Consider the following 23,698-nt stretch of genomic DNA (forward strand, 5'->3'; position numbering starts at 1 on the left):
AAGGATATTAATCATAGCTATAGGTATTCTTGTAGGTAACCAAAATGGCAGAGAACCAACCTGGCCTGAAAAAGGATGCTGAAAATGATTTTCACATCCTGGCTTCTATTTTATAGATGTTCTTGACACGTTTTAATTTTTCATAAAAGCTGCACAAAAAAATACATAGATGAGTTGTTTATGCCACTGCAGTTAAAGGAACAAAATGCATTTTACAGAGAGATGTTACACAACACAACCATACTCATTATCTGCTGCGAAAGGAGACCCCAATACCTGGAACAAGGTGGACCCAGGCTCTAAATTCCCTCTTGGATACTGTGGCAGCTTGGGCTGAAGTCCAGCCAGGGCAGAATTTTGAATTGGTTGTGGCATGATTTAAATAATTTTCCCTATATCCTGCAACTCTGATAGCCAAAAATCAGAAAGAGGAGCATGAATTCTGTCCTGCTCTCTCCTTTTGAACTTTTCTTCCCACAGGTGTACCTGGAAAATAGGAGGCAGAGCCAATTAATAGGCCTTGTGGCTATTGAAGACTCCCCTTAATAAGAAAATCCACATCTTTCTGACTGCTTTGCACTGCTTCAACCAAGCGAAACAATTTTCCTTCCTCTTCCATTGTGCCTTTTCTCATTTGTTTTTATGGCATTTCCTTTCTTCAAAGCTCAGTCCCCTGCTGTGTTTGTTCCTCTCTACTTTTCCCCCTTGCTTGTCTCCCTGATGTTTCTCCATTCTTGTCTATTCACTTGCCTTTCATTTTCCCAGTACTGTGCCCTTATGTACCTCCTGCTGTCTCTGATATCTCAGTGCCATCCTTTTATTTCTCCCTGCTTCCTCAATAGGCAGGAAATTACACAACAGGTTTGCAAGAAAATGTTCATACAGACAAGAGTTCTAAAAGATGTAGCATTCCTAAAATACTAAAAGTTCACTGGCTTACAGGAATAGAAGGACTAATTTCTAATACTGGGTTTGGTGCCATGGGCTAAAGTGCTTTTCTTCCATTAAAAAAAAAAAAAAAAAAAGGTTTTCCCTTGCAAAAAAATCCAGAAGTACCCTTAGAATTATGTATGCTCTAAAATTATGATGCCATACGTGAATTGTTCAAATGTCATTAATTATTTAAGAGACTTTCAAAGTTCTAAAAGAAATTAATTCATGGGTTTCTGTCATCTCAATACTTCCCAAGTTCTGATTTAAATATGGCTGATCTCTTTTTGTACTCATTTGCCTCTAAGGCAATCACTAGATTGCAATCTGTTTCTGACTTTAATCTCTAACTCTTTGGCACTGCTATCAGAGAGTTGTTTCTTTTTTTCTTTTTTTCTTCTTTTGATAATGTATTCAATTTATAATTAATATTTTGTGTTTATTAGATCTGAGTCCTTTCCTTTCCTTTCCTTTCCTTTCCTTTCCTTTCCTTTCCTTTCCTTTCCTTTCCTTTCCTTTCCTTTCCTTTCCTTTCCTTTCCTTTCCTTTCCTTTCCTTTCCTTTCCTTTCCTTTCCAACACTAGCAGGGATATTTTTCTCAGACTGTGATATTGTATTGATTTTTATTTCTCTGCCTTTCATTCATTTCTTGGTATAGGTAAAATGGGAATATTTTCATGCAAATTATTCATTAAAATGTTCATTTTTAACCGTACCTAGTGCCATCCTCTTACAAACTGGCAAAAAATTGTTATGGGCTTACTGTGTGACTTTGGAAGAGATCACGAAAAGCTTTCTCTGCAGGGCTTGGCAGAAGCCTCGTGGGGCTGCAGCTCATGTGAAAGGAGAATGGCTTGCTTTTTACAAAGTTCCTCCATTTTATGCTGTAAATAATCAATTGTTGCCTTGTGAAGGTAAAAAGAAGGGCATGAGTTTGGAACTGGCTCATTCCTGAGCTGGTGGAGGATGCAACTGAAATATAGCCCATTACTCTGTAATTCCCAGTTGTATGTAAAATGCCAGAAATAACAGGTAAGCAAGGAAACATTTTCAGTATGCTCTCTATACACTTGCATCAGCTGAGTCTGAGCAGCAGGAGACCACCCCAGGAGACTGTTACTCTGGCTTCTTGCTGCTTTGCATTGCCATAGCTGCAGGAAACGTTTTGCAGCATTTAAGCATGGATCAAACCTTGGAGATCTGATTTTCTGCACCCACTCTTGCCCATCTATGTTTTCAGCTCGGGCTCGACTGCTGTTAACTGGGTAACAAGTATTAATTAAAAGACTCTCTCCATTCAGTGCTTGGACTGAGAGCATGCAGCTCAGTGCTGTATGAGACATGAGTCTACAGCCTGCAGGTACAAGTTTATGCCATATGCCATGTGGATAGCTATAATCCAGGCCTAAAATATTCTTTCTGCTAAGAAAAGGGCAGGATACCACTGAAAACAAAAAGCAACAATTAACTTATAACTTCTATTATATTGTCTTCAGAAGGTGCCAAGTTACATTTTTTTTGGTCCTTCCATCAGGGAACATCATCAGTTGGAGAAGACCTCTGTAGATATATGAAGAAAACTATTGACTGGTAATTCTGCACAAGCATAGTATAAAGTGGTGAAGATGAGAGCAGCTGTAGCACATGTATCTAGTTGGACTGGTCATGAACCCAGAAAAACTTGAAGCACAAAAACGTACACCAAAATATTTCAGGAAATGGCTACAAGGCCATTTAAAAAAAAAAAAAAGTTCCTTTATTCACCACTTTCCTTTCAATCTAATAAGCTTTCAGTTAATTCTATCTACAACTACCTATGACTATCAGAAACAGTCAAGTATTTCACCTTCCTCACTTCCCTTTAAAACCACCTCATTTTTCGCAGCATGAATGAAAACCCCATCCCAGAAACAGATCTGGCTCTCAGTATTATGTTTGCCCTGTTAGTGTGAGCACAGCAAACCTGGGAGTCAGCCTGGCAGAGCTTCAGTGCCCTTGGGGGGCCCTGAGATAACACCTTACCCTGCTCCCTGATCTTCAGCATCCACACAGTGACTTCCACCCAGTGTGCCACAAGCTGTGACATGTGGCCCTCCCAAACCCCTAAGGTCAGTACAACCTTAAACACATCATCTCCTGAGTGTAAAGAAATCCTGCAGTCTGACACTGCTGCACACAGTGGGGATTGGCAGAAGCAGAGAGAACAGAGGGGCAGCGGGGAAAAAACGCTGGTGAGAAAAGAGAAACAGAGCAAGAAACTCAAGAGAGCAGACTAGGTGCAGAGAGATAAAGGAAGAGGGACAAGGGGAAATGCAGGATGAGGAGAGGAAAGCTCTTTGTTTAGACCTGGGCTGCATGAAATGGGTGCCAGTCCTGCATCAGGCAGACAGATCCCATACCTCACTTGTTTCTTAATTTCAGCACCAATGCTTAAAGAGTAAGTTCCCTACTTTGGCCATGGAAGCGAGAGTTGTCTTTGAAAGCCTCAGAGGAAAGTTTTTCTTGACCGAGTTTAGACACCTAGACTATTGGTTTCATGTGGCAGACAGGAATTCCCATGTGACTTCTCTCCATTGACACACTGTATGGGGAAAACAGGCACTTCATGAAGCACCTAAAATTTCACCACAAGTTTAGCCTGTAAGGTAAGCAGACATTGTCACATGATGGCATTCTAGGTTGAACGTACTGAGCAGATTTGACCTCCCTTGTTCACCATTGAGATAATCTCATTTTTTGAAGACACACAGAAGAAGATAATAAATATTGCTAAACTTCTCTAGAAACAGCAACTTGTTGAGTCCCAGATGTCAGCTTTTATCTCAACTGCTGCCCGTTATGAGCACACATCATTCTGGGATGAAGTGTTAGGATTATAACATCAAACGTGTCAAGGGTATGGGGGGATGGCATCATGTAGTTTCTTTCTTGTTAAATGAAAATTACTCCCACTACTAATTGAGAAGAATACCTGCAGAGATTAACAAAGAAGAAAAGGATGCACTATCCTGTGATAGAGAAACCAGAGTCCCAGCTTTTCGAGTCCTAGACTTCACTAACCTCATTTCCTATTTTCCACGATTCAAGTATCAAAAAACTATTCCTCCTGCCAAGGTTATACAGTCTGAGGCTATACACTTTGTATAGGTTAGCCAAAGGGGAGAAAGTAAAAAAGATGATGGCACCAAATCTGGGAAAAGACAGTGAAAAAGCATAGTTTTTTGGTTTTTTGTTTGTTTTTCCTGTTTTCTTCATAGCTTTCTGTCCGCCAAATGGAAAGATATTCTAATTTTTATGTTCTCACCAGCCTTACTGCACTTCTCTTCACACATATTTAGAGGGTGGAAAGTCCCTTCACTGCCATTAAAAAACACAGTGAAGAAAGGAAATTGTGATCAGAGGCACTTCTCTTCCTTAGTCCCCTTTCTCATGTGTGTTTCAGAGTCACAGTATCACAGAAGGGCTATGGCTAGAAGGGACCTTGGCGCCCATATGGTCCAACCCCCTGCTCAAGCAAGGACACCCAGAGAAGGTTGTCCAGGTGGCTTTTGAAGATCTTCAAGGAGGGAGACTCCACCACCTCCCTGGGCAGCCTGTGCCAGTGCTCCGTCACCACCACAGTGCTTCCTGGTGTTCAGAAGGAACCTCCCGTGTTCCATTTTGTGCACATTGCCTCTTGTCTTGCACTGGGCACAACTAATAAGAGCCTGGTTCCATCCTCTATGCACCCTCCCTTCAGGTACATATATGATTGATAATATGCTGTCTGATGCCCAGTCCTGTATCTGCTGTGAAGGCAATGTCTTTCCTGTTTGTAGGAAGTGTTCACTTTTCACTGAATCAGGAATAAATGTCCCATGAGGGGTCTTTCTTTTTTCAAATTTTTGCATTAATGTTTCTAATCAGTCACACCAATACCAATGATTGTGAAAAGGAGCCAAGCTTCTTACATGTATCAAAAAGCCACTGTAAGAATTTCCAAGTACTGAAAGAATAATAACTAAGCAAATCAACATTAATTCTGGAGTTTACTACATGATCAAATTTGATTAGTCTAAGTAAGTTCAGTTCCTTATTGTTCTGAAAGCTGAAGGTGGCTGTTGTGTAAATCTGCACTAAACTTCTGTGACACAATACTATGTAAACAGATAAACCAAAGCCAGATTAGGCAGATCTAACAAATTCCTCCTTCAATTAAAATAAATCTCAGTACTTCTAAATTAACTTGTTTCCCAGGATGATATTTAGAAAACTGCTAGCAGCTCTGTTCTTGGAAGATTCACTCTTAAAGCTGTGTCTGCCTGCAGGCTCTCACTGACAATGAAGAAGTGCAAATAAAACAGGAGATGGTTCCAAAGACATACTTTTTGCAGGTAAGAGAGTATGCTACCATGCAAAATCATGAAAGAATGCCACTTTTTTGGTTATTTTTTGAAAGAAAGTTCTCATCATATTCTAAGTTCATCCTGGCTGTATCATTTTCCTCCATGATGAATGCTGTGTGAAAAACAAGTTTATAAAACTGAAAGAGTAGATGATATAAGCTGAGAGTGCACTAAGCAGTTTGGCTGATAGGAATGATAGCATCCTTATTTGTCCTACTACACTCTCATAGAAACCACAATGTCTACATGCAGTCTGACAACATAATAAAGTCAAAAAGGATAAATTAATGAAAGTTTCTGATGGTGTTATTTAAATGTGGTCATGTCACAGAGATGAGCCTCTAGATAACACCAACTAAAGAATTCTGAGTTTTCCTGCTGTGCTTTTATTAACTTATACTTGATTTTAAGTTTGATTTTTGATCTCAGTAAACAAAAACATTAGCAGCAATACTAATATTGAAAGAGCCTGTTTTCTCAAAATCTCCAGTGTGTAAAGAAAAAGTTCACATGTAGATGAAAAACAGAGAGATTTAAATAATTTAGATAAAAACAGGGCATAGATAATGAAGCATGGAAGAGACCTACAAAGCTATTTGAAGTTATGTGACAGAATACAGGATTTTTACAGAGAAGAATGTACGTTTGAAACCTGTTAGGGATTTGGAAAAAAAAAAAAAGTGAGATTATTTTGCAGTAGAGTTTCTAGACCTTATCTTGATATGCCTATGAAAACATGTTGGAAAAAGAAAACTGTATATCCATTCAGTCAGTTTAGCCTTATCCTTTTGAACTGTCTCAATGCAACTCGAAGAGAAATGTGGCAAAAACTAGTAAAAGAAAAAATAAAAGTAGCATCTAGAAAAAAATGTTGTGCAGTAATAAAGGTAGCTGGTGGGTTTTGTTTGTTTGCTTGTTTCATGTGAATATGTGGAAAGTAATTCCTTGGATCAATTAATACAGAGTCCATGCAGGTAAGGTGGCCTTGGACAAAGTCAGAAAGACCAACTGATACAGAAAGAGACACGATCATTTTACATAAATTCATTTCTTGACCCACAAGTGAATGAGGGAGACTTGTCACACCATCCTGATACCTATCATTTCAGTTTGTGTGGTGAAAGAAAAACAAATTTTGTTGTTCTTGTGCCTGCCAATGTTGTAAGTTGTTATTTTATGTCAGAGTATTTTGCTACTATGTGCCTGACACTGGACTGGTTATTCCCAGTGATGAAAGACCTGTTTCACATTTGACATCCAGCATCACTCTACCAGTCCTTTGAAGAACGATTCACATCAATCCTTTATGAGATTAGTCAGCTTGACAAATACAGCCCATCAACTTAGTGAGTGTCAGAGACTCAGTCCTCTAAAACTCTGGACTTAAGAGCTGTAGTCAAGTTTAGAGTGAAGGTCATAAATCTTCTAGGGTGGTGGTAGCTGCAATTTATTTGATAGCTGCAAGTCACTGAGGACTACATCAAACTCTCAGTGAAAGACTTATATTCTTTCAGGATAGGACTTGGACTGGATTCAAAATCATACTGTGTGGTTTAATTGAATGAATGAAACACAGTGTTGAATTGCCAGCTGTTATATTAGAACCCAGACTTTTAATTCCTTGCTCACAAATGACTCTCTGCATGTAGGAGGAACTAAAGGATTGTTCCATTTAACACCCAGTAAATTCAGAGCCTGTAGGGAACTCTGCTGCATGCAATGCAAATACTGGGGATAAATACCTAAACATTCCCAAGTATGAAAAATAAACACCCTCAGAAGTTTTAAAAATTAACATAGTCTTAAACCCAGAAATTGCATTTTGCAAGGAAATGCATACATCTATATATAAATGTGTATGTTATGCGTAAATATGTATGTTACAGTGAAATATTTCAAAGTCTGTTCTTAGTTTACTAAGGCTTTGCTTCTATTTGTCTATTCCAATTTGGAATTGAAAAAAAGTATTAACAAAAAATTCTCTTCCCTTTACCCTATCCAGTATCATGAATTATAACTGCCTGTGCCAAGTCTGGCATCTTTCAAAATGAGCACTCTGAATTGCTGAAAATGTGACAGAATCTAGAACAAAGATGTGGGTAGGCAGAGGAACACAGCTTGAAGGCAAATAATGGCGTAGAAATGTAGCTGTCATTTCCAAATGCAAAGATTTGATTTTTTTTTTTTCACATACCTGCCAGGATAATTTGGGTGAAAGGAGGGAAGAACTGTTGCTTCTTCAATAACTGAAGGCCTGAGATAAAGGTCTGAGCTCTCTGCTTTTTAGTCTCTTCCTAAAAATGTAGGATTACAGAGCAAAAATGAACTCCAGGTATTAGATGCTTTAGCCACATGGGCACTCATTTTCAATTGTGAATAACAGATTGAATCATAATAGTCAGGTCCTGAAGGCCAACCATTGCTATTACATTTGATTCAGTCAGCAATGCCACATTATACAGACCGCAAGTGATAATCAAAATCCCCTTTCACAACTGAATATGGTTAGATACAGCACTAAGTAACATCTGAATTTAGAGAGAAGGAAATTGATTACTTAATATGTATATTTGATGTCTCCACAGTTCTTAAATTATTAAAATAGTCACCTTTAAAAACAAGTAGATATTATTTTCTCAATAAAAATATAATAAGGAGGAGTACTGGAGTTCATTTGCATGAGTTAGGCTGATTAGCCTTTCAAAACCTCTTGTGATATCTAATTTCCTAAAGGAACCAATCCCAAGAATTATCATCTTCTCTTCCTTTGGTGCTTTCTTCACATATAATTAGTGCAGGCAACCTAGTACTTTCATTCCTGATCTTAGGAATTGCTTTTTCATTGAATACAAAAACATAAGTAGAAATATGCTGACAGCAAAAAGAATAGGGAGTTCAGCAATCACAACCTGCTGAAAAATTACTTCTAAATCATTTGAAAATTTGAAGAGCTAGGGAAATTTCAATTTTGTCTCTTTAATGAAATACAGCATAGTACTTGGGCTCTTTCTGTTACTTGTATTATAGTTATCATCCCATGTGTGAACTTCCAAGCCAACTAAACTCAGTGGCAATTATTTTTTTCTGACCAGATGTCTAAGATTTCATTTCCAACTTATTGTGATTGCTCTTTCCCTATCACAACTACTGTTTCTCAGACAATAAAGTGAGTTTAAAGTTTCCTTAACAGCAGATGTATGATAAGTAAACAAGGTCCAAAATGCACCTCATTTGCTGTTGCATGTTTCCGAGACCCTGTCAGCAAAATGTGCCTGTGGACAAGTATTTGAAGTTTATTAGGCCTATTGTATTAACAACAAAGACTTAATTGCAAAGCTTTAAAGCCAACTTGCAGACATAAAAATACAAAGTTAAATGGAAAGAATATTAAGACTTCAATAGAGAGAAAATCCAGGATGAAAATTTTATGCCATTCAGTGCAACATATTTCTGTATATGCATTACGATGTAGTACTGAACCTCTTACAATTAAAAAAAAAAAAAAAACCTCTTCCTCAATCAGTGTATGAAATAGTCAACACATCTGTTCAGTAGTTTCTGTTCTTGATTAACATGTGTGCCTGTTGCATGCCATGCATCATACACTGCTGCATGACAATGGAAAGTGATTTTTTTCTCTGGTATGCAAATTATTGGAGGTCTTCAAAAATATCAGCAGATTTATTTTTGGAACTGTTATTAGCTCTGTCATATAGAAAACATAAGCAGAGTAACATAGTTATAAGTATGAATGTCATGGTTGCCCTTGGGAATATGGCATACAGTATTAAATACTTTTTTTGTGTAACAATCCAGTTCTAGATCTCTGTTGACTATAGTGGGAATTTAGACAGTATGCATACAGCCATGTACTTACAGACACTTTCATATAGTGAATCTGAAATCTATTGAAGATACATACTGCTGCCTCCAGACATTGAGCAATTCTCTCATTTATCCAACACTAGACAGGTAGACTTGACGCTCTTTAATCTCATCTGAAGTCTAGACCGAAAGTCAGCAAAATCTTCTTTCAGAAAAGGGACAGGATTTATGGTTTCCATCAGTCTTTGAAGACCCTTCTTGAAAATTCATTTGAAGTAACGGTACCACTTTCTGGAAGCAGCAATTGCTTTTAACAGTTATTCTGGGTGTCTATAAACCTTTGCGGCATCCTCGCATACCCAGGCTTATATCTATCTGAGATAGAAAGACATATTTCTATCTCAAATAAAAATATTTCAAATGCTGTGATGAAGACTGCCAAAATCAAGTCAAAAATAAATTAGGAAACTTCGAAATTATATCTGCTTTTTCAAGGCTAAGAGAGGACAGAGATTACATCATAGGCAACTAAAAGATTTATTTTGCTTTCACATTTGCTTAAATTCTCTTGGGCAAGTCACATAGGAAAAAACAACAGTTTCTCTTTCTCTAAAACAGAGATAAGATCATCTTCTGCAAAATACTTCTCGCAGAAACACAATCACCTTCCTGCAAGGAAATTGAGAAGCAGGACTCTAATAAGAAGGATTTTTTCTCCATGTATACATAGGTCAGTATGTTCTTTCTTGTGATTGTGGTGGTTTAACACCAATAGGTAACTAAGCACAACCATGCCGCTCTCTCACACTCTTCTGAGAAGGACAGGGGAAGAAAATATGATGAAAAGAAAAGTTCATGGGTTGAGATAGGGACAGGGAGATCACTCAACAATTACTGTCACAGGTAAAACAGACAGTTTACAGGAGATTAATGTAATTTATTGCCTCCTAATAACTAATTAGAGCAGTGAGAACTAAAAGCAAATTAAAAACACCTTCCTCCCCATCCTCCCTCTTCTACTTCCTGCCCCCAGTCAGCACAATGGAATGGGGAATGAGGGTCCCCCACGGGCGGCAGCTCCCCCCCCAGACCCCCTGCTCCTGCGTGGGCTCTTCTCCACGGGCTGCAGCTCCGGCCTGGGGCCTGCTCCTACAGGGGCTCTTCATGGGCCACAGCCTCCTCCAGGCCACATCCACCTGCTCCACCGGGGGCTCCTCCATGAGCTGCAGTGTGGAGATCTGCTCCATGTGGGACCCATAGGCTGTAGGGGGACAGCCTGCTCCACCAGGGCCCTCTCCACAGGCCGCAGGGGAACTTCTGCTCCATGCCTGGAGCACCTCCTGCCCTCCTTCTGCACCGACCTTGGGGGCTGCAGGGCTGGTTCTCACTCCGCTCTCCTAGCTGCTGTTGCACAGCAGTTTTTACCCCTTTCTGAAATCTGCTCTCCCAGAGGCCTAACCAGCCTCGCTCACTGGCTCAGCTCTGGCCAACAGCAGGTCCCTGGAGCTGGCTTTCATCTGACATGAGGCAGCTGCTGGGCTCTGCACACATAGGCCACTCCTGCTGCATGAGCAATCTTCTAATATATACATAAATACTGCAATTTTGAGGCTCTGAAGGGCAATACGGGATGCTAAGTATTATTAATTAAGATGTATCACAGCTTATGTTGACAATACAGACACTTAGATATTGAAGTCAGAATGGAACTACAAAAGCGGTGGGCAAAAACGTTCTTGTGCCCATGGACTCAGACATTGCTGGGTACCAACAGGAATAACAATGAGGAACACCATCTGCTGAGCTCTGAAATGAGCTCTTTATTCATGCCTGGCAGACCTGGAAAAAAAAAAAAAAAGGAGAGGAAAGGAAGGGGTATGTGGAGTTTGTAGCCAAAATTTGCAAGTAGATAAAGGTAAGCACAGCAGATGCTGTTAGCACATCCCTCATGGGGTTTTGTTTGCCATCCTCTATTTTTCTTTAGAGACTGGAGCCATCATCACAGGCACCCACTGAAATTGCCAGTGATACTTTCCTAAGCCTGGTACTTTCAGCAATCAGGTGTTAACAATGCATAAATACATGCTGCTGTGAAGTAAATTTAGATCTTAACAGAACCCAGCTGCAATAACTGAGATGGAACTAATGCCATTTGTGATTTTTGCAGGATAGGCTAAACTCAATGCTTCACAGAGGAGAGAAGGTACATTAGGGATATTTACTCATATAACAGCATATAGGTTTAGACCTCCACCTTTTTAACCATCAGTAACTAGAATCCAAGTGGCTCAGTCCACAAGTATAAAGCACAGCTGATTTGTCAGCTGAAAAGCAAAAGGAAGCTTCTATAGAGTGTGTTTTCAATTACCAATACTATAAGCAAATTTACAGTGCATCTTACAGCTTTAAAAAGGGCTTCCATTGAATGTACAACCCTGAGGCTGTACCCCAGTAAATATGACTTTTGCTATTATTAGTAAAAGTCTGAAGGTTTTGTGCTGACCTGACAGCTCAGGGTCTCTGGATTTTTTGCACTCGTCTTGGCCCTTGTCTGATGTTAGCTAGCTTTAATAAGCATGTCCTAGTGCCCTATTGTAACTTCATCTCTGAGAATTTCACATGTAGCAAAGGTCTGACAAATGCAGGTAGTCATCATGGGTCAAGCAACAGCCCTTTGTGTGAAGTGTGGCAGGGGAAGGCTGCTGTGCAGCTTTCACACTTCACCAGGGAACCAAGGAGGTGCAGGCAGGTCTTGTTAGCAAAACATGTGCATTTACATCAAGCAAATAACCCAAGGAAGAAAGCCTCAGCATCAATGCCTTGTTCCCCCCGGCAAAGTAGGGGAAGACAATCCCACCCAGAACAACATACTTCTCTTGGTAAATCCTAGCAATTTCTATCATCTTAGCCCTCCTCACTGCTGGAGGAAGATGATGTTGTTCAAAGTTAGGGTGCAGGTGATATTGTAAGGATAAGCATTACTCCAGGCAAAGTAGTAGGTAGTATGAAGGGCTTTTCCTGTATAACAATTTTGAGAGTTTTATTGATGAGGCACCTCTATTAATTTGAACAAGGAGTATATATACTTTTGTAACTGGGTAGATAGTTTTGGCTTTTAAAATATTAATTGGACTAGAAGTAAATACTTTTTCTAGGTATATGGTATGTTTCTTTCTGCTCTGCAACATTTGCAAGTATATCAAGACCATTTACTACCAAATCTGTGCCCTCCTGGACCAGTCCTATAAATCTGATTATGAAGATATGAACACATTTCCAGTGAATTAGCTAGAGGATGCAACACAAACTTTATGTTAGCTGTGGGAGGACCAATGACACATGGTAAAGCCTGTTAATGATATCAAGTTAACATACCAGAAGTTTTGCACTAATTTGAACCAGCAAAGCAAGCTTACAGGGGATCAGCACCTGGCTCCTTGCATCTGCAACAGTCTGATCTGGCACTGGGAAAAGGAGACAGACTTTCCTGCATCATAAAATCATGGCCTCGGAAACTTCACTGTGGTGGATCTGATTGGTGTCCTATCCTATTCCCTTTACAATTCATGTGGGCCCTAGAGTGTTCATATGACAGAGAATGCTCTTTGGGATTCAATAAGTAAGGCATATTATGATGAATATGTCGATTATTTTTCTCCTTTGTGCTATATAAGTATATAAGTATCAGTCACCTTATCTTCCCTTTCTCTCTTCTCTCTTCTATCTCTATTTATCATTCTTCTTGATTTTCTCTTTCCTGGCTTTGTTCTGTCTGGGTCTTTACTAGTTATCTCTTGGTTATTCCACCCCCCCCCTCTGTTTTCTTGCCTCCCTTGCTTTTTGATGGCTTAACAAGATCATCTTTCCTACAACTCACTCCACCCCTCCTCCTTGTTGATCTCTTTCTGTATGCTAAGCCCTGCAGATGCTCATCAGCACAGCTTCACTAAGGAGCAGGGGCAGAGCAGGGTAATGGTTTAGCATGCTGATTCCTGTTTTGAATAAGATGCTCGTGTTTATGGAAATAATTGCTGTGTGGATGGCTTTGCTTTGACTACAAAGCTGAAAGTGGTGCTAGAAGTTTAACATTTTCCATTTCTACTAAATGAGTAAATGGGAGGTGATAAATGAAATTTAATGTACTGTAATTTGATTGTGTTCCATAAATAGTTGAGAAAAAGTTATAAGAAGGTAGTAATTATTTGAGACAGATTAGACTGGAAATATAAAAATGTGGTCATTTGAAATAATAAAAAAGTAGAATAACAACAAAAGGAAAGAAAATAAATACGATATTATAAAGGAAGGGAGAAACTTTCAGTTTGCATATGCTTATAATCAAACAGATCAATCTCACTCATCCAGGGATGGACTTTACACCCGGAAAAAATGGTTAAAAACAAACATATATACAAATAAGCAAACAAAACCAAACAGGAATCAAATTAAATCTGTACTCGATCAGAGTGGGATACTGACCTTGTAAAAGCTGTAGTTACCCTTTTCAAGGTACCACTGACTGTACTGTTGTATTACAGGATGGCTTTTTGTTCCCTATATGAAGTGAGTTGATGACTTTGATCCAGGCAGTAAGGCAAAGTCACCCAAAACATATGGAAAGTTTACACAAATGACAAGAAGATATATACATTTTGGTCAGTTTACCGAGAGTTAAAAGGAGCTATTTTCTCTTGGCAATTTTCTCACAAGAGGGAAATGGTATTTTAGGGCTGCTAATATATCCAGAAGGCTAACAGGGTGACATTGCCACATCAGCAGCAGAGAACAATAAAATAATGCAATGCTTGCTGAAAATGTAAAATAAAAAGATCTTTATAGAAGGCAAACCTTCATTAATATAGGAAAAAAAAGATGACATATCCACAGGGGATAATTTCATATTTTGTCTGTGGCCGTCAAGGGACAGAAACCACTGAGGGACTCTAATTTCATCTATCCCTTTTCAATGGGATGTTGAAATGAGTTCAATGGGATGTTTTCAATGAGTTTTCAAATCACCGTTCCACTTTCTTGAGCTATGTAGTTCAGATGTTCAGATGCTAACCAGAGAATTTCATTGCTGCCTCAGTCTCTCAAGATTCAGTATGATATGTGTATTGACTCACTAAACTCTTTTGAGCCCCCTGTTTCACCAGGCACCAGAGATTCAACTAAAATGCCTAAATGAAGAACCAAATGAGGGTCAGGTTGCCCTCACTTTCTGTTACAGCTCAGGAGAAATATAGACGTTAACAAAGTTGACTCAGCCTTAAATAGGCTAAGTGTCTTTTAAGATGTCTACATGAGAAGCTACAGGGGAGTTATGTTCCTAATTTAAGTTCCTAATTGCTTAAAATTAGGATGAATTAGGCATGAAAGAGGACTCAAAGTATAAATGATGCTGCAGAAAGACACAGAAAATATGCTACAGGATCACACAACACAGACCCAGAGAGGCATGTTGTCTTAAGACCCCATTCAAAGCACGTGGAAGTGAACAAGCCTTGATTGATCTCAACGAGCTTTAGGTAAGGCCTTCAGAGCCCCGCCTCTGCTTCCCTGCATGAGTTTCACAGAGGTGAGCCAGCACTTCTCACTTCACAAGTGTAGTGAGGTGTGACTGCCTGTCCAACTCGGAGATGTTGTCAGTTACGGCTGACATCACTTGTCATAGGTAAAAAGTGTTTCTCTCCATGCGTTTTGTGCCTGCATGTTCCATTCTTCTCTGTTTTGTACTTATGTTCCTGCCTAAGCAGCCTGTAATCCCCAGCTAGGTCTACATGCTGTGGGAGCTGTCTGCATATTTCCCTGACCTTTCTCAATGGCAAGAGCAGCTGCATTACTGCTTCCATGCTGACAGCTTCAATCTGGGTTTTACATATGCTGTCATCTTGCCAACTACTTTTCACGACTCATCAAAAACAAGCAAAAAAATAAAAAAGCCAACCCACCAACACACCACGCTTTATTCAAAACCAAATTATCAGTTTGGACCACAACTGGCTTTTGAGCTTGTACAAAGCCTTGTGCTTGTAGAGTGTGGAGTAGAGGAAGAATAGTTGGATAGAAAAATAAGTGCTTCGACAGATTTCTCCTGTCTTTTAATTTAGAGTCACAGCACTGTTTAAATGCCAGATCTGATCAACCACTGAACAATAGTGATGCAGAGAGATCTTAATTAATCTGTAAATCATTTTTTTTTGCTGAGGGAAAGTTGGTAGCATTGATCATAATTGCTCTTTTTATGATCACATTTCTAGTTAGACTGAAACCCTGCTCTTCCACAGATCAAAGAACTATTGGTGTATTTCAGCAAAAAATCATTCAACTACTTCAGAATAAAGGTAAATGATAAAAGCAGGTTGTTTGCTCACTTTAGCACAGACAGGCTTTGCTCTAGTACTTAACTTTTTCAGGCACAGTGATTTTTCAATCTTGAAAAATGTTCTTTCAATGTATTTGTGCGCAGAGTTTATTTTTTGTTTTGTTTTGTTTTTGTATAGAAATCTCTAGGTTTTTAAGAAAGTAAACTGTAACAATCAGAACTTTACCAATCCTATCACTCAAGGTAACAAGCACTTAGCAACAGCAGTGATTCATGTAGGTTTGACAACAGAAAATAAGTGGAACTCAATAAAAATGGATTATACTGAGCACTGTGTAATGCTAAATGGGAATATTTGAGCTTGCAAAGGTACTGGGAAACTGAATCATGATTCCATTACTGTGGTACTCTTCCTGTGCTAATTTCTCCTGATGACAAGTGCTAAAGAAATGAAGTAAATTTGCCCAGGCAGATCTTTGTTTTCACAGTTATATTGATGCGCGTATGGAATATCAACATGGCCATGAATTGTGCATTTGGGATCAACCTTTCTATCAAATTCAGTGTCTGGCAGGAACTTTCTGCTTCCATGCAGGCTGTTCTTCCCATTCTCTTTAAGCTTAATTTTATCTTGCCCACTGCAAAAGAGTGATCCCAATGGCAGTCCTTTCCCTGCTCTGACACTGGAGCCTCATCACAGTCCCACATAGTCAGTCCCATTGCTCGAGTCTTAACTGATTTTTAATAAAAGTGAAAGTGTCCTTTTCTGAACAGCTCTTTTTGCTCCATTTAAACATCCAGAACCACCTCCTGAACCCACAGCTATGCTATAACTTTTGACTGGATGCGACATTTCCCTTTTAGGAACACTGAGTCTTGAGTGCACAGAGTTTTTGCTAAAACAGCAAAACTTTCTGCAAACTGGCCTTTCATTCAAGGCTTTTCTGAAGTTCACAACCTTTGATCCTCCTCCACTTTCACCATCAAACTCTTGCCTGGGAAGACACGACATCCCTCTCCCTAATTCCAGTCCCACTTTCTCAAGTGTGCAATACAGTTTTCTACAACCTACATCTTCGAATACCATCCCATGCCCTAGGCCATGTTCCTTGTGTGTTGCTCCGTAGTCACACTCATTTCCCCTTGTTATCCAGCCCAGAATTTAACCCATTGGTGTGTAACCAATTCTTCTTCCAGATCTCCTGGGCCCAACAAGAAAGTTGTTAACAAGCACACAGTAGAGAAAAGAACCTTAAGATCTGGACTTGGCACAGTTAGAATAGGCTGCAACCATAATTTTAAGCATAGTCCCGTTCAGCCCCCGCAACCACATTCTGGAACTGTCACAGATGGGATCTTTGGAGATTTTAGCCTGGAAAGCTACAGCAAGAGGGTGTCTGTACGACATAAGCCTATTGTGGCTTTCCAAAGGCCAAATCTGAGCAGATTTTTCCAGAGAGAGAAAAGGCACGTGTCTGCCAAAGCACACAAATGGATACATACATAAAGGGTTTTCTAAAAAAAAACTATTTTTTTTAAATGAGCAAAACAAATGTATTTTTTCCATTCCATTACTTCTACCAAACCACTTACAAGTTAATGTTAAAATAAATAAATCTATTGGGCAGAAACAGGCATTTGGCATGGAAAATTTCAGTTCAAAACAGCTAAATCATAGAAAGCTTGTAAGCAGATGAAAAAAAGTCTTCTAATAGGAAGCAGAAGGCGTATTGATTGCTAACAACCCCACATCTACTACTTTTCTGTTGCTTTTTTTTATATTATCTGACACTAAATGTAGACAACAATCTGAAATGATAACAAGAGGGTGTGTGAGGCACACTTAATAAATATCATAACTGCTAGGCTTTCAGAAATGACAGAGGGGGACTGGCTGAAGCAGAAGATAACCTTTTCTCTGTAAAAGTATTGATGAAATAGATAAACCACATACTGAGTCTAATCTGGGAATCTGGAGATGCTCAAATAACTGTCAAAATAAAATGAGAAATAGAGGACGAAACACTGTTCCAAAGCCTGCTCATTGATTTAAGCATTTATTAGTGCCAATAGGAATAATAACAATGAAAACCATCTGCTGATCTCTGCAATGAATTCTTTATCTATGCTTGAAAGACTTGTGTAGAAATGGAAGCTGTGTGAGGCTGTAGACAAAACAAGGTGTGCGTGGCAGATGTTCAGAGGGCTACAGTCACAGGAATCCACCTGCTACGTTGTTTAGACCTCTCCAAAAACTGGAGGTCAGCTTCTTGTGGAGACACTGTCATCAGAGCTAACAATGCACTTCTAAATCTTGGGGTTTAATTAATCACCCATTGACCAAATATAAAAGAGATTCTGAAATGAATGCAAGTTCAGACAAGCATATTGCCATAATAATTAAATATCTAGTGACCTAAATATAGATTGATGAATAAATAGAAAATTGATAGAAGATATACTGGTGGTTTTTACCTCCTGTGGAAAATTCCATAAATCCCTGACCTCAACTGGTAGTTTTTTATTGTATGCACTGTTTCAGTCCAAACTGGTCTGCTGCATGCTCGCTGCAGTTGTGATTCCTAGATACTTTTGATGATATTTTGAAGCTACATTATACTGTAAGATAATTTGGAATGTCTGTTTGCATTCTCATGCAAGGAGACTTGACCATTCAGGCAGACCTGACAGAAGGCTGTTGCATAAATCAAAGGGAAAAGAAAATTGAAGATTTAATTATGGTGGCAAAATTTTCCTCTCCTAAAGCAGAGATAGTCTTTATACCACTCCCACATATATATTCACATGTTGAATAATCACTGGTTAACAGCTTCTGTTCACCACCACACAGCCACAGTGTATGTTAGTAAATACAATTTTTGCCATTATTCATACAAGACCGCAGGCTTGGCATGGATCTGAGAGTGGAGGGACTCAGAAATTCTCTGGGGTTGAGCTGTTTTTTGTAATAGTAAAGGGACTACAGCCTGATCCTGTTGTTCTGGCTCATGTGGTAAAGGTCCATCGGACATAGGTCATCAGTGTCAGAAGTACAATAGGCCTTTGTGTTCACAGAGGCTGGAGAAGGCTCTTGGGTGATGCTCAATGAGAAGAAGCAGATCTTATTAAGACATGTAAAAGTAGCTTCAGGTCAATCCTGGGATCAAGAAGGAAGGGACCCTCACCACTGTGTCATTCTCTTCCTCAGGACTGCAGGATGCCCAGGACTCATCATAGACCTTGCCTCTTCCATGAGCTTCCCTTTGCATGAAGAAGGCCAAAGCTATTGGCTATAGGGTCCATAGGGATGCTGGAAGGGTGAGCATAGCTCAAACAATTTTTAAATTATTAGTGGTGATGTACTACCTTGGATGTTGGTATCAGTAAATGTTTGCTGCATTTCGGTTAGATTGTCATGATTTTCATAGAATCATAGAATCATAGAATTAGCCTAAAAATAAATTATTTTCTTCATATTATTTGCTGCACTTATATATAAAGTGTTCCCTCATGCCCTGAGCAAGCTTTCAATTGCAACAGTAGCTGGGATGCAACATGCTTTTTTCCATGTCCTTTGAAGAAGAAATAACAGTGAAAGATAGATACAGATCTTGCAATGGCACACATGGTATTTTATATAACTGCAATCAAAACCACAATTGGCTTCATACTGGGACATATCAGTGCTTCTGTATTGTAGCTACCCTATCCCAAAATATTTCTCTTCATTGGTAGCTGTCTGTTAGATGTAAGATCTGAGTTGAAGTTATTTTAGTAATTAGGATCAAATCACAGGTAAGAGTTAGCCTACCTGGCTATTTCTATAATTCTGTACCTCTCTCTATGTGCATATGTAGATATCATAGGTACATAGAGTATATATCTGTATGTGCATTCGTCTACCTATCATGTCTACAGTGCTGGCTTCTGGCAGAAAACAAGGACAGGTATGTGAAGGGTTACGTATCTGTCACACAGCCCAGGAGGCAAGTGGAGAGGGAAAGGAGTCTGATGTCTTTGTAGTGTAGAAGATGGAGAAGGCAGCTAAAGTCTGGGCTACTCACAGAAGCCGAATGGCCAGACCCAGGGTGTGGTGGTACAAAGTCTGGTTGAGGCCAGTAACGAGCAGAGTACCCCAGGGGTCACTACTGGGTCCAGTCCTGTTTAACACCTTCATGGGGTCCCTTCCAGCCTTAGCCATTCTGTGATTCTGTGAAACTTTTTTGGATGGTGAAAGTTATATTTTTAACCACTGGGGCAGATCATGGCAAGTCTTTTGTGCAAGGGAGGAAGATGACCATTTCTCTGTATCATTCAAATCCATTCCAGCTGCTATAGCCAAAAGGTTCAGAAATAATTTTTCAGTAACTAAAGTTAGAATGCGCACTCCAAAATGCTCTGATGTTGCTCTACATGCTGACCAACAAAATACATGAGGATGAAAGCTGTCAATGAAAAATCAGCACAAGAAGAAGCCCTGAGAACTGCAAGGACAGACCTTGCAACTTTTTACCTTCTGCATCCTTGCTGATTTGCCCTTCCCACTTTCTCCAAGTGTGGTTCCTAGGGATATCCTGCGGTGATGACTGGGCCTTTTGTTTGGACCTTGTAGGTCAGACTTGGCCTGGAGCCTGCTGTTTGAAGAGCCCGGCACTAAAACTGAAACAACTATTTAGTACTTCAGTGTGGCACAGTAATACACTTAACTCTCTAGATCACAGTCCCCTGCTTGGTGACTCATAGCAAGTCCTCTAGGTGTCTAAATTGGTTTTGTTGGCAGTTTTCAGTTGCAAGTTTTTTCTTGCCAGTAAGATCTTTGAAGATGAGCTGGAGAGGAAACTAGCAGGGATGCTCTTGTGTTATTGCCAGCTGCAAAATTGTGCTCAAGAAATGTCTTCTTTTGAGAGCTAATGGTTCCCCTCAGAGATTAAAGGGTCAATCTGTACCATATGGTTGCTGTCCTAGTTCAGGCTCTGATGGCAGAAGAGCTTTTCATGGCAGAAAGCAGCAGAATGAAGAGATAAGAGGAGCACTCATCAGCTAGCAGAAGTTTGGGATTCTTTTGAGCAGAGATGAGGGGTTCTGAAGCCTGCTAAGTAAAATAACGACAACCCTGTCACCCATCCCAACCCTGCCAAACAGAGCTGTATATATATCAGCATTCTTCCTCTACAAATTCCTTTCAAGTGTACTCAGTATTCAGTAAGAGACTATGCACATCTGCTGTTACAAGAAGCAAGTTTAATTGCTGATGGGATTTTTTCCCACTAGCATTTCAACCCATCTGCATGTTGCGATTACTGAAGCCTAATTTTGTTTTTGTCTACTTCAACCTTTTCAAGTGATATTCATTAATCCCATCTATGGCATCTCTAACATGTGGGAAATCTGCCTAGAGTAATTACAAAGTATTTCCTCTGCACTTAGTTCTCATATAAGAGCATGGGAAGATAATGAAGGCTGATTGTAGTGTCATCATTCCATTGAGGAAATGAATGATGCTGTTCAAATAACAGCTGGCTTGTTATATAAAAGAAATGACAGATCAGAATAATAAAGGCAAACTCCCCTTTAACAGATCATTCTGAATTGAAAGTCTCAAATAATTGCCTGGAATCCTGGAAATACAGAAAATAGTACAAAGAGGTCCTATAGCTTGCTCTCTGAATGATTGCGTGTATACATATATAAATATGTATGCATGCTTGAACATATATGCCTAAAAATGTATAGCATTTTTCTTTCTATTATTTTTAATATGATATATATGTTAATGTATGTATCACAGTAAGCAAAAAAAGGATCACTAAGAATTGTATTTTTATATCTGGAATATCCATTCTGGAAAATAGAACACAGTTTCTTTTTATTGTTAATTGACTTGATCTGGGCATTTACGAATGTGAATGATATGTATTAACATTGAATTTAAGGGGCAATAGGAGTCTCACTGTATAATAATAGTTTACAGCAAAGTATCTTTATCAAAATCTTGTGAGAGCTTTAATCATATATGTATTATATATATTATATGTATAAAATAGAATACCTCAGTTTTAAAATATTCTATTTAGAAGGTCTCACTTCTCCACAGATAAAATTTGCAGTGCTCAGCTCATATCTTGAGAAGCTGAAGGGCTCACTTCACTGTTTCTTTTTGTCTGAGGGTGCATTCCTAGACAGTCTTTCAGATGAGCTAAACCCTAGAGCTTGGCACCTTTAATAAAGAAAGGTTAACAAAATGTGGAATTATCCGTGTGCAACACCTGCTTGCTAAATGGAGTTTGGAATGAAGACAGGCTAATAACAAGTGATATTTTTCATGTCTACCAATTTCCTTGAATGATGCAAGGAAAATATCATTCAGCAAAAGGCATGATTTTAAATGATACAGAAGATAAAATTAAAGCCAGCAACTTCATTAGGGTAAAATGAGGCACTGGGATGAAATCTTTGAGAACAGACTCTCTCAGCAGCACCAACTACATTCCTAAACTAGACGCAGGAGATTTTGGAAGAATTCTTCACATGCGCCCATTTTAAAATGTAAAGCTCCAGTAACTGACATAAACTGGGCATGCAGGATCCATAAATAAGATGGACCCCAATAAAAGAATCACAGACTAATACCAGTCTCTAGTTCAACCTCCTGCTCCAGGCAAAGTCTGCTATGAAATCAGACCACATTGCTTAAGGTTTTGTTGAGCTGAACTAACCTTCAAGGATGGAGACTGCACAACCTGTCTGGGCAACGTGTTCCACTGTTTGACTTTCCTAATAAAGAAATACACATATTGTTTTTATTCAGTAATGTTTGCCAGTGGGGTAGCATAAGCTAAAATCCGTGTGTAGAGCTTTAGCAAAGAAATCCATATAGAACATAAAATCCTGTAAGAGAGGGCAATAAAGTAGTTTAAATTGAGAGTATATAAAGTCTTCACGAAAGGCTAGCTTCAGGAAATGGTGGAACAAAAATATAACTTAATTCAATTAGATTTTTATTATTATTCATAAATGAAGAAATAGGGATCTATATTGCCATAGCAACAAAATACCGTATGTTATTTCTATATAAATTTGAAAATGTAGTGTTCTCACATGAAATTAAAACCAGAGCCCGGGAGCACAAAGAACATTGAAGTAATGCATTTATAATAGGAAACTAGTAATTTTCTGACCAACTGGTTTTGTATCCAAATTAAAAATTGTTGAAAGGGATATTTAACACTGAAGTTGATTTTTGGGAAGTATCTCTTCACTCCAGAGCTAGAAATTATTTAAGACCCACATTTTTCTTAAAGAACCATATATGCAGTTTTGCAGAAGTAATGCTTTGTTTGATAACTCAGTGCATAACCCCTTTAAAATAATATATATATATATTGTGTAGAAAGAGGTATAATCTATGCTGCACATGTGAACTGATTCTACCTCTTGAAAACATAATTTATAGAGAGGTTATTAATCTCAGATTTACTGAATACATTTACTGAAAGGCTTTTTCTGAAAGCAATTTTATACAGCAGAGATATCTGCGTGCATTTAGAATGGCATTCTGCAATCCTAAGTTGCTAACCTTTGCATATGTTGTAAACCCTTCAACCTGAATGCCTCTTAACACCAAACTAAGCCCAACTGCAAATTTAAGGTAGTAGTGGTTAGAGCCAAAGTCAGAGTGAAAGTAGTTTGCAATCTTTTAGCTGGTGGACAGCATTCACATTTAGCATTTCAGTATCTCATTGGAATTCAGACATCAGATGAAATTGAGATCTAAATGGGAGCTCAGAATGTCTTTTTGTTAGCAGCAGTATTCTTGCAGCTCTCACAAGAGGGTCAAAGAAGGGAGGCTGAATAAGAATCTCTTCTGCTGCTTATTCTTTTAAAGCCTGGATCTAGACTCTGCTGCCTCTGTTAGAAATCACATCAGCCTTTAAGAATTTGGGGGCTTTCAGGAAGGGATAAAAGAAGGCAATTTTAATCCAAAAATTTGCACCTGACCTGCTCTTATTGATGTCACTGGAAGCTTTCCAGGCTCAAGTATGGCATAATGTGTATGAAGGTGCTGTGCTGACTCTGAATTTTCCCAGATGATTGAGGCTCTCATCTGTTCTACATTTTTAATTTTCAGTAACGGGGATAGACCAGTTGTTCCTTTCTCAACTGATTTGGCAATGGTAGAAATTTTATATTTTATATTGAGTGTCATATTAAAAATTCAGACCTTAGTTCTGTT

Source organism: Cygnus atratus, chromosome 1 (assembly GCF_013377495.2).
Source record: "Cygnus atratus isolate AKBS03 ecotype Queensland, Australia chromosome 1, CAtr_DNAZoo_HiC_assembly, whole genome shotgun sequence".
NCBI lineage: Eukaryota > Metazoa > Chordata > Aves > Anseriformes > Anatidae > Cygnus > Cygnus atratus.